Source organism: Schistocerca serialis, chromosome 10 (genome assembly GCF_023864345.2).
Source record: "Schistocerca serialis cubense isolate TAMUIC-IGC-003099 chromosome 10, iqSchSeri2.2, whole genome shotgun sequence".
Lineage (NCBI taxonomy): Eukaryota > Metazoa > Arthropoda > Insecta > Orthoptera > Acrididae > Schistocerca > Schistocerca serialis.
Genome location: NC_064647.1, coordinates 107,654,381 through 107,662,852, shown reverse-complemented (window position 1 = coordinate 107,662,852; position 8,472 = coordinate 107,654,381).

Below are 8,472 nucleotides of genomic sequence, written 5' to 3'. Positions count from 1 at the left end.
GAAGATCCAGAAGAAACCGCCGTACACGGTCACCGAATAGGTTCAAGTAAACGTCTGGTTGCTACAGAATGGATCTAAGAACACTCTTCTGAATTTAAACACTTCCGCTGGCCACCAAACTCTCCAGATATGAACGTTATTGAGCATATCTGGGATTCCTTCAGCGTGCAGTTCAGAAGAGATCTCCAGCCCCCTCGTCTTCTTACGGATTTATGAACAGCCCTGCAGGATTCAAGGTGTCAATTCCCTACTACTTCAGACATTCGTCGAGTCCATGCCACGTCATGTTGCGGCATATCTGCGTGCTCGCGGGCATCCTAAACGATATTGGGTAGGTGTACCAGTTCCTTTGGCTCTTCAGTATATACCGTCTTCCGTGAAGATAATTCTCCATTTTGGGAGCTGGTTGCACAAGAGAGAGAACGCAGCATGTCATTCTCAATGAAGAGAAGCCTTCCGAAGTAAGAGTGATTTCAGGTGTGCCGCAGGGGAGTGTCGTAGGACCGTTGCTATTCACAATATACGTAAATGACCTTGTGGATGACATCGAAAGTTCACTGAGGCTTTTTGCGGATGATGCTGTGGCATATCGACAGATTTTAACAATGGAAAATTGTACTGAAATGCAGGAGGATCTGCAGCGAATTGACGCATGTTGCAGGGAATGGCAGTTGAATCTCAATGTAGACAAGTGTAATGTGCTGCGAATACATAGAAAGAAAGCTCCCTTATCATTTAGCTACTATATAGCAGGTCAGCAACTGGAAGCAGTTACTTCCATAAATTATCTGGGAGTAGGCATTAGGAGTGATTTAAAATGGAATGATCATATAAAGTTGATCGTCGGTAAAGCAGATGCCACACTGAGATTCATTGGAAGAATCGTAAGGAAATGCAATCCGAAAACAAAGGAAGTAGGTTACAGTACGCTTGTTCGCCCACTGCTTGAATACTGCTCAGCAGTGTGGGATCCGTACCAGATAGGATTGATAGAAGAGATAGAGAAGATCCAACGGAGAGCAGCGCGCTTCGTGACAGGATCACTTAGTAATCGCGAAAGCGTTACGGAGATGATAGATAAACTCCAGTGGAAGACTCTGCAGGAGAGACGCTCAGTAGCTCGGTACGGGCTTTTGTTGAAGTTTCGAGAACATACTTTCACCGAGGAGTCAAGCAGTATATTGCTCCCTCCTACGTATATCTCGCGAAGAGACCATGAGGATAAAATCAGAGAGATTAGAGCCCAAACAGAGGCATACCGACAATCCTTCTTTCCACGAACAATACGAGACTGGAATAGAAGGGAGAACCGATAGAGGTACTCAAGGTGCTCTCCGCCACACACCGTCAGGTGGCTTGCGGAGTATGGATGTAGAAGTAGATGTAGATGTAGACGCTATGCGCTATATCTGTTTCTAGGAGAATTTCTTGCATTTTTTAAAATCTGTCGATGAAATTACCGAAAAGCGACATGTATGGATTTTAGTAAAATAATAATAAAATGTGCGTTCAAGAAGGAATATTTAATAATGGCCAAAGCATTATTTCCAATGACGTCTACAACGACTTTCTTAACTTACTTCATCAACCGTATATTTCAAAATATTGTACAGAGAGGCAGCAAGGCTGTGGAATTATCCGCACCAGAGACGTTCTTTTTGGTGGCAGGAGAGATACGAATCGACGCAACTATCTTGGCATCCGTTAAGGCTAGGGGTACGAGCTTTCCAGGGAGATAGATAGATGAGATTAGATACCGGTCCCTGTATAATTAGCAGCGGCTGCGTCACGTGACGGGAAACAATAACGGACGACGTAATAGTGAACATTCCGACAATGCGTTGCCAGAATCACGCACGAGGCGCGTGTTACTGCCCAGATAGCGAATGCTCCGCTCAGGGTCGCGGAAGCTATTTCTCCCAGCACTAGAACCGTGAATTGATACACGGCCGCAAAACCGACTGTCAACATTCTCTCCACAGTTAAGATTTTATTCTTTATAAATAACTAAATTTCGTAGGTTAATTGAGAAAGGTAATGTTGCATAACACAGAAGTGGCTGATATCGAAATAAGTGTCCAAGTAATACAAAAGCAACTGAAATCACTCAACAGAGGAAAGTCCACTGGACCTGGCGGGATACCAATTCGATTCTACACAGAGTACGCGAAAGCACTTGCCCCCCTTCTACAGCCGTGTACCGGAAGTCTCTAGAGGAACGGAAGGTTCCAAATGGTTGGAAAAGAACACAGGTAGTCCCAGTCTTCAAGAAGGCTCGTTGAGGAGATGTGTAAAACTATAGGCCTATACCTCTGACATCGATCTGTTGCAGAATTTTAGAACATGTTTTTTGCTCGCGTATCATATCGTTTCTGGAAACCCAGAATCTACTCTGTAGGAATCAATATGGATTCCAGAAACAGCGATCGTGTGAGACCCAACTCGCTTTATTTGTTCATGAGACCCAGAAAATATTTGATACAGGCTCCCAGGTAGATGCCATTTTCCTTGACTTCCGGAACGCGTTCGATGCAGTTCCTCACTGTCGCCTGATAAACAAAGTCAGAGCCTACGGAATGTCAGACCAGCTGTGTGGCTGGATTTAAGAGTTTTTAGCAAACAGAAGACAGCATGTTGTTCTCAATGGAGAGACGTCCACAGACGTTAAAGTAACCTCTGGCGTGACACAGGAGACTGTTATGGGACCATTGCTTTTCACAATATATATAGATGACTTAGTAGATAGTGTCGGAAGTTCCATGCGGCTTTTCGCGGATGATGCTGTAGTATACAGAGAAGTTGCAGCATTAGAAAATTGCAGCGAAGTGCAGGAAGATCTGCAGCGGATAGGCACTTGGTGCAGGGAGTGGCAACTGTCCCTTGACATAGACAAATGTAATGTATTGCGAACACATAGAAAGACGGATCCTTTATTGTATGATTATATGATAGCGGAACAAACACTGGTAGAAGTTACTTCTGTAAAATATCTGGGAGTATGCGTGTGGAACGATTTGAAGTGGAATGAATCTGGGAGTATGCGTGCGGAACGATTTGAAGTGGAATGATCATATGAAATCAATTGTTGGTAAGGCGGGTACCAGGCTGAGATTGATTGGGAGAGTCCATAGAAAATGTAGTCCATCAACAAAGGAGGTGGCTTACAAAACACTCGTTCGACCTATATTTGAGTATTGCTCATCAGTGTGGGACCCGTACCAGGTCGGGTTGATGGAGGAGATAGAGAAGATCCAATGAGCAGCGGCGCGTTTCGTCACAGGGTTATTTGGTAACCGTGATAGCGTTACGGAGATGTTTAGCAAACTCAAGTGGCTGACTCTGCAGAGAGGCGCTCTGCATCGTGGTGTAGCTTGCTGTCCAGGTTTCGAGAGGGTGCGTTTCTGGATGAGGTATCGAATATATTGCTTCCCCCTACATATACCTCCCGAGGAGATCACGAATGTAAAATTAGAGAGATTCGAGCGCGCACGAAGGCTTTGCGGCATTCGTTCTTCCCGCGAACCATACGCGACGAACAGGAAAGGGAGGTAACGACAGTGGCACGTAAAGTGCCCTCCGCCACACACCGTTGGGTGGCTTGCGGAGTATAAATGCAGATGTAGATGTAGAACTATCAGACATGTACAGCGTAACAATTACTGTACTATAGGACAAAAAAACGTATATTAGTTACAAACTTCGGCGTGCACGCTCTTTATTGGCTCTGAGTACTATGGGACTTAACATCTGAGGTCATTAGTCCCCTAGAACTTAGAACTACTTACACCTAACTAACCTAAGGACATCACACACATCCATGCCCGAGGCAGGATATGAACCTGCGACCGTAGCAGTCGCGCGGTTCCGGACTGTAGCGCCTAGAACCGCTCGGCCACCACGGCCGGCACACTCTTTATTCAACTTGTAAAAGTCACTACAGGTATTCCTAGGTAGGTTATGACATTTCCGATATGGCAGGCGTCATTGGAGATAATGTGGCGCAGACGAATAGCGAATTTCCCCGTGACCCGCGGAAGTGTCGGAAATCATTGCTGTCGATAACATCCTGAATGGCTGTTTTCAGCTCGGCAATGGTTTTGGAGTTATTGCTGTACACCTTGTCTTTAAAGTAGCACAACAAAAAAGAGTGGCATGTGTTCAGATCCGGAGAATATGGCGGCCAATCGAGGCCCATGCCAGTGACCTGTGCGTACCCCAGAGCCAGAATGCGGTCCCCAAAGTTCTCCTCCATGACATCAAACGATCTCCTGCTTCGATGGAATCGAGCTCTGACTTCCATGAACGACATCTTGTCGAAATGAGGGTCACTTTGGATAATGGGGATGAAATCAACTTCCAAAATCTTCGTGTATGGTTTGGTAGTCTCCGTACCATCAAGGAATATCGCACCGATTATTCCGTGACTCGACATTACACACCACACAGTTACCCGTTGAGGGTGAAGAAACTTCTCGATCACGAAATGCGGATTCTCAGTCCCCCCCAAACGCGCCAATTTTGCTTATTGACGAGCCCATCCAAATAAAACCGGGCCTCGTCGCTAAACCAAACCATGCAGCACGTACTAATTCCCATCATGCTCCGCGGCCAACCGTGCAGTTTGAACGTCCTAACACAAACTGTTCAGAAGTTATGACGAGTTTAATTCCTATAGTTCACTGATTGGCACCTTGTATGTCTGCACAGTGTTGACAAAACAAACTGGTGCGGACAATGTAAAATTAGGCGTTTATTTTCTACATCTGCATCTACATACATACTCCGCAATCCACCATACGATGCGTGGCGGAGGGTACCTCGTACCACAACTAGCATCTTCTCTCCCTGTTCCACTCCCAAACAGAACGAGGCAAAAATGACTATCTATATGCTTCTGTACGAGCCCTAATCCCTCTTATCTTATCCTTGTGGTCTTTCCGCGAAATGTAAGTTGGCGGCAGTAAAATTGTACTGCAGTCAGCCTCAAATGCTGGTTCTCTAAATTTCCTCAGTTGCGATTCACGAAAAGAACGCCTCCTTTCCTCTAGAGACTCCCACCCGAGTTCCAGAAGCATTTCCGTAACATTCGCGTGATGATCAAACCTACCAGTAACAAATCTAGCAGCCCGCCTCTGAATTGCTTCTATGTCCTCCCGCAATCCGACCTGATAGGCATCCCAAACGCTCGAGCAGTACTCAAGAATAGATCTTATTAGTGTTTTATAAGCGGTCTCCTTCACAGAGGAAGCACATCTTCCCAAAATTCTACCAATGAACCGAAGACCACCATCCGCCTTCCCCACAACTGCCATTACATGCTTGTCCCACTTCATATCGCTCTGCAATGTTACGCCCAAATATTTAATCGACGTGACTGTGTCAAGCGCTACACTACTAATGGAGTATTCATCTGCATTAATTTACGTTTATCTATAATTAAAGTTAGCTGCCATTCTTTACACCAATCAAAAATCCTGTCCAAGTCATCTTGTATCCTCCTAGCCACTGAACGACGACACCTTCCCATACATCACAGCATCATCAGCAAACGTTGCACGTTGCTATCCACCCTATCCAAAAGATCATTTATGTAGATAGAAAACAACAAAAATGGTTCAAATGGCTCTGAGCACTATGGGACTCAACTGCTGAGGTCATTAGTCCCCTAGAACTTAGAACTAGTTAAACCTAACTAACCTAAGGACATCACAAACATCCATGGCCGAGGCAGGATTCGAACCTGCGACCGTAGCGGTCTTGCGGTTCCAGACGGCAGCGCCTTTAACCGCACGGCCACTTCGGCCGGCAGAAAACAACAGCGAACCTACCACACTTCCCTGGGGCACACGTCACGTCGCGTTGCGGTACTTCTGCGTGCTCGCGGTGACCCTACACGATATTATGCGGGTGTACCAGTTTCTTTGGCTGGTCAGTGTAACTTCCGCACTTCAAGATGCTATTTTCTATGTTACGGACGTGAAGACGACTTGTAGCTGAGACGCAACCAGCCAGTGAAATTATATTTGCGATCTTGCCTGTTAAGTATACCTGTGAGTCCACAGGTGTAAAACAACATATCACTTATTATTTGACCATTACAAATAATTTTTTGTTTTCTTCCTCAGTGCTACGGAAATAGTCAAATTCAGGTACTCGTTGTTTTATGTCAGTCCTACTTTCACCTCGTTTCTTGTCTGTAACCATAAATTTTGTCTCCTTGGTATTTTTTTATAATTTCACTTTTGTTATCCTTTGCATAAGATCTTAAGCATTTTATTTACTTCTTTCCCAGAGTTTGCTGCTGTTGCAATGTCATCAGTGAATGTGAGGCAGTGAATATGAATACCATTTAACTATTTGACACGGCTGGAAACCCAAGAACAATTTGTCCAGAATATTTTGTGTCTCTTATTTTGTTTTTCACCTTTATCGACGATTATTTTATGAACTGTTTGATCGCACACCTTTCAATACTGTAACCCCTGTATATATCGATTTAACGAAATTTCAGTGATATAATCGCCGTGTGCGTTACATGGTGGCAACTTTGCCAGCTTGCCCTCTCGTACCTCACGTGGCGCTCTCCTTGCCAGTCCTCCATCGATTGCCCTTCCGGGCTCTCTCTGCGGTCGCCATCTTGGCTCAGGGCGCAGCTCCTTACCTGTCCACAGGATTCGCCCCAGAGAGGTAGAGAATAGCTACAGACAGAGGCTATGGGACGTCATCCAGCGCTCCCTGCGGGTCCGCGCCGTACTATTACACGTCACGTTTCGGGAAATTCTGCAGTTGTTATTGGCGTGACAGAGCTCGTGTATGGAACTGTAAGCTACGCAGTTGCTGAGTTTCTTCCCGGAAGCGTGGTTGTCGCTTAGAGTACAAATGCACGCAAGCGCCGAATTAACGATTTAAGTATGGTGACCAGATGCAATTGTTTAAGAAGGAGGACAAACAGCTTCAAAAAGGACGACAAAGGAAGAAAAAAAGAGGACACATCAAACGTGTCAACTGCAGATGAGGCTACCACCCGTCAGCTTTAGACAAGTCACGTGACTGCCGGGAATTCCCGGTAAAACTAGTAGTTAATTGTTATTGATGCTCAGGTGGTGGTTAACTGGGCAATATAAAAAAATTAAAAACATTGATTGTGGTGACAGTGTGTCGTCAATTGTTTTGTTATATCAACAACACAGAATTGTTTACAAATCGAAAGCCGTAAGACCATTCATCTCCCTTCATTCGACGCACCGCTACCAACATCTACAATTCAAGAAGCAGCTGATGACATGTAAACTGTACTTTAACCTTCCGAATACAAATAAATTAAATGACTGTGAAAGAATGAAATAAAACCATGACAGTTAATCTGTCGAGTTATTTCTTACCTTTATTGGCCACTGAGACGTACGTTCCAGCTCCACATATCTTACATTCGGCTTCAAATTCATTTCTCCCTTTCTTAAAGCCGGATATTTGCAGGAAAGGACATCAGAAAATGTACACTTTCGTTTAGGCATAGCCAAATATTTTACGTAACTCACTCGGTTAAAAATTACACTCACAAATCACACGTGCACTACAGGAAGCCGAGCCAATACAAAGGGAAGATACGAAACGAAAATTTTAAATAATCGATATTTGCATTCGCTTATAGGTCGATCAACGATAACATCGACGATCCTGCTGCCACACACTAACACCGCTTTCGTGCGTGTTCATCAAGAAGGCTGTGTCAATAGTTAAAGTATTTAAGAAAAGAGCAATACAACGGGACGAATTGTAAATTTAACTGTATTACGCTCAACTATGCGAAAAATCCGGACACTGTAAACATCCGCCCGGACCCCGGACAAAGAGCTAAAAAGGAGGACATGTCCGGATTAATCCGGACGTCTGGTCACCCTAGATTTCAGACTGGTGTAAATATTTTTTATTAGGATTCTATAAAAAGCTGATGGGTCACAATTAGTAGCCACTAGACGCTAGTGGAACTCTTCCGTTTCCATAATGCGTTTCGGGAGTGCCCCATCGTCAAATGAGCTGCAAATTCAGTAACACATTTTTACATTCCACGTTTTAACGCATGCAGGAACATATTTACACTGGCACAATGGTTTGTACCAAATTCATATTTTTTTACATAAATATGCAACATGAATATAATGCTGTGACAAAGACATCTTTCGAGTTACAAGACAGTAAGTTGTTACATTTACATAAGGATAGGAATACTGATATGACATAGAGACAGCTACCAGATGAACCAATATAGTGGCTCTCAACGCCACCGAAGTAACCTCGCTTACACTTGATGGCGTAGATGATAGCAAACCATTAGTTTCTCCTAAGATTTATTTCACTGTAGGAACTAGGGGTACACTACAGCGAAACTCCGTAAATGACGTAGTAAATGGCTTACAAATAGTGTTAGTAACACTGTTAGGGAAAGGAACATAAATGAATGTGTAGCCGACG